At 41.1% G+C, this 4,258-nt stretch overlaps 1 protein-coding gene and 1 pseudogene across 2 annotated transcripts in view; one reads left to right on the top strand and one right to left on the bottom strand.

The window, feature by feature from the left end:
- The window catches only part of FAP (fibroblast activation protein, alpha), a 175,698-nt gene that overhangs the window by 137,445 nt on the left and 33,995 nt on the right, over positions 1-4,258 (bottom strand). The gene's annotated exons all lie outside the window — the stretch shown is intronic.
- LOC102812029 overlaps positions 1-4,258 on the top strand; it is a 13,000-nt pseudogene that overhangs the window by 2,123 nt on the left and 6,619 nt on the right.

Here is a 4,258-nt window from a genome sequence, read left to right on the forward strand (position 1 = left end):
GGTTCCGACTCGATGGCACCTGACAACAACAACAATTTATTAAAATCTACTTGTTACCTCTTCATTTGGAGTTCTTTTACTACATTAGTCCCTCTTTTTATTTGTTTATTTACTTTTATTGTTGCAGCTACTATATCTGGCTTCCTATTTTCAATCTTGCAGGTTTGTGGTAGTCTGAATATTTCTATATTTGGGTTAAGTTCTGGGTGATATTTGTCATGTATGTTAATCTCAGGTTGTTATCTGCTATTGTAGTTTCTCTGTCCAAAGAACTCCTTTTAATGTTTTTTGTAAGGTGGGTCTAGTGTTTAAAAATTGTTTTAATTTCTGCTTATCGGAAAATGTCCTAATTTCACCAACATATTTGAAAGACAATTTTGGTATTGATTCTTGGTTGGCAATTTTTTTCTTTGTGGCACTGCAGTATAAGCACTGTACCACAAGATCAGTTTGAACTGTAAGGTTGGCAGTTCAAACCCACCAGCTGCTCCTCAGAAACGCTGTACAGGGTTGTTATGAATTAAAACGGACTCAAAGCATTGAACAACAACATCCCATTGTCTTTTTGCCTGCATGGTTTCTGCAGAGACAGAAGAGATTAGTTTTAATAGTTCTCCTTTGTAGGTAATCTTGTTTTTGTTTTTTTAAGCTATTCTCAGGATTCTTTCCTTGTCTTTGGTTTTGAAAAGTTTGATTATAATGTGTCTTGATTATTTTCTCTTGGACTCTGTCCTCTTTGGAGTTCGTTCAGCTTATTGAATAGCTTGTCATCTCAACTTTCATGATGTTAGGGAAGTTTCCTTCCAATGATTCTTGGACTATTTTCTCTCTATATATATCTTTTCCTGGTTTGGAAGTCTAATCAAACATTAAGTTATTCCTTTTGATAATGCCACACATAAGTTTTAGGCTTTCTTCAGATTATCTTCTTCTTTCTGAGTTTTCTTCTAGCAGATGAATATTGAAAGATTTGTCTTCAAGCTTTTGTCTTCTATTGATTCAATTCTTCCTATTTGCCCTGTCAGTGTATTACCTATTTCTGAAGCCTTAGTATTAATCCTCTGGATTTCTAATTGCCGTTTTTGTGTGGTTTCTAATTTTTCATTTATTTTGTCTGTTTCCTGACTTCTAAAGTTTTGTCTATGTTGTCCTTGATTTCATCTGCAGTTTTCTTAATCATTCTCTCAATCTACTGAAGGTATATAAATAACATCCTTTTAGATTCCTTGTCAAACAGTTCTGATACCATTTCTGGTACTATATTTTTTTAGTCTGTATTTTAGCCACTCATTTGATGTACTTTGTCTTGTTTCATCATGCAAACTGGAATTGTCTGTTTTCTCTGAAACATTGTGGTGTGGTCTTCATACTTATTTGATAATTATATGTTGATGTGTTCTCAGGTTCTCACCTCCTGTCTCCTGGTGGATGTGCCAGAGATCGGAAGTGCAACTGCAGTTCTCTGTTTGTGTAACATCGCTTAAGGTGGATTCACCACCAGAAGCAGTGGTACAATGCCCAGAGTTCTAACATAGGTATAGCAGAGGCTGCCCTGGAGGGGGTGTCACTGACTGCTGGTGTGGCACTGTGGATTAATGCGCCAGACTGCAAAGTCGTTTGAACTGCAAGTTTGGTTGTTTAGGTTCACCAACTGCTCCTTGGAAACCCTATACAGGGTCACTATAGGTCAGAATTGACTCGACAGCACTTAACAACAACAACATGGTCTGACAAGGGATTCCTGGTATAGCACTGTGAGTTAATGCACCAGACCGCAAAACCGTTTGAACTGCAAGGTCGGCAGTTCAAACTCACCAACTGCTCCTTGGAAAGCCTATACAGGGTCGCTATGGGTTGGAACCAACTTGATGGCACTTAGCAAAAATAACAGCAATGGTCTGACAAAGGAGCCCTGGTAAATCCCTATAAGACAGTTCTACTCTGACCTCTAAGGGGGTTATGAGTTGGAATCTGCTTGATGGCAACTGGTTTGGTTTGGTATGTACTTTAGAGTTAGTTTTCTCTCTTTGAATGTACCATCATAAATGTTTGATCAAAGTACTAGTTACTTGCTCTGTGTCATTGGGTAAATTATATAGCTTTGCTGAGACTTACTTTCAGCTTACATAAGGTGGTACTATAATAGCACTGACCACCCAGTGTTATTGCTTGTTGTTAAATGCCGTCAAGTCAGTTGTATAGGATTTCCAAGAAATGGCTGGGGAGTTTGAACCACCAACCTGGCAGCTCAAGTTGACCTTGTGCTACAGCTCACTATTTTGCAGCGCCACACCAGGACTCCATGCTAGAATTAAAGTAATAACTCACTGTCATCGATTTGATTCTGCCTCACAGCAACCCTATATAGGACAGAGTAAAATTTTTTCCTTAGGTTTCTGAGACTGTAAATCTTCATGGCAGAAGACAGCCTCATCTTTCTCCCACAGAGTGGCTGGTGGGTTTGAACTGCAGAACTTGTGATTAGCAGCACAATGTTTAACCCACTGTGCTACCAGGTTTCCTTGATTAAATAAACAGTTCATGTAACGATCCTTGCAAGGTATCCAGCAGATAAAACTCCTGGAACAATTGTTGATAACTGCTTTTCTTATTGTTGTTATCTTCAATTTCATGAGGAATAGAACTCTTATCTTATTCTAATCCACTCCTAAGGTATGTGCCCACCAAAGATCTACTGGAAATCTGTAAGAGACTCTATGGCTGAAAAGTCATCACCAAAAATGTGATTATTGATTGTTCATATCTTCAGCTCTTGGAAATGTATTGTGAGATGTTAGCTGTTTCTAAGCTCTACTTGGTCTTTAGTAGAAAGTCTCCATTTTTGGTAGAACAATTTCAGGAGCATTTCTTTGGAGGGCTGGATGATATGGCATTTTGGTCTACTAATATTTACTAATATTTCATGTTGGAAAATGAGACCAATGGCTACACTGTACCTGAAAACCCTTTGTTCATAGCATGTGGCGGCCAGCAAAACAGCACCCACTGCTCAAAAGTGGAGGAAAATGCTTTTTATAGAAATTTGACTGTATCCCCAGTGAAAGATACTGAAAGAAACATAAGTTATACAGACAGAGGAGTCTTCTTTCACATGGATACATAGACCCCAAATTCCATTACCGTTATGTACCATACTTTGGAAAGGAATGTCCGTAAAATGTTGACAGATGGCTCGCAGCATCCACTTAAGCACATTTCTAGTCCTGCAGCGTCTTAATTCTTGTCATTATCATATGCCAGACTGTGTTTGGCAATGGCTTCAGCAGACCTCAACCAGGATGCCCGGCTATAGCCACCCAGGCCAAATTCAGGTCAGGCGTGTGTACCTCATCTACAGCAACAACCTGGGACTGCCCCCTGTTGACCTGGATCTAGACAAGAAGGCTCATCAGATCCTAAAAGGCTTTCAGCCCTCAAGTCGGTTTAGCTCAGCCTTGGCCATGGTGGACTTTAATATGGATGGTGTGCCTAACCTGGCCGTGGGAGCACCCTCAATGGGTTCTGAGCAGCTCACATACAAAGCAGCAATGTACATCTACTTTGGTTCACAACAAGGTAAGATATCTTCTCCCCCTAGCATCACCATCTCTTGCCATGACACCTCATGTAACCTGAGCTGGACACTCCTAGACACAGATGTGAATGGAGATGGCAAGCCAGATCTGATGATCGGTTTCCCCTTCGCACCAGGTGGAGGGAAGCAGAAGGGAATTGTGGCTGCATTTCATTCTGGCCCCAGCCAGAACCACAGAGAAAAGCTAAGTGAGGAGGCGGCTAACTGGTTGATGAGAGGTGAGGAAGACTTTGCCTGGTTCGGATACTCCCTCCACAGTGTCAGTGTGAACAACAGGACTTTGCTGTTGGTTGGGAGTCCGACCTGGAAGAATACCAGCAGTCTAGGCCATTTATTCCACAACAATAGTGAGAAACAAAACCTCGGAAGGGTGTATGGCTACTTCCCGCCAGATTGTCAAAGCTGGTTTACAATTTCTGGAGACAAGGTGATAGGGAAACTGGGTGCTTCCCTGTTCAGTGGCCATGTGGTGTTGAATGGCCTCCTGACACAAGTGCTGCTGGTGGGGGCTCCGACTCATGATGCCATGTCTAAAATGGCATTCCTGTCCATTGAAAGACCAAAAAGACCCCAACCAGAAAAATTCCCTTTTAAAAGAGTCAGTTTCCCTTCCCTAAAGAAATTCCTTCCCCCAGACCCAAATCCACCCTAACCACCAGTAAC

Source organism: Chrysochloris asiatica, unplaced genomic scaffold, assembly GCF_000296735.1.
Source record: "Chrysochloris asiatica unplaced genomic scaffold, ChrAsi1.0 scaffold00099, whole genome shotgun sequence".
In the NCBI taxonomy this organism is placed as follows: domain Eukaryota; kingdom Metazoa; phylum Chordata; class Mammalia; order Afrosoricida; family Chrysochloridae; genus Chrysochloris; species Chrysochloris asiatica.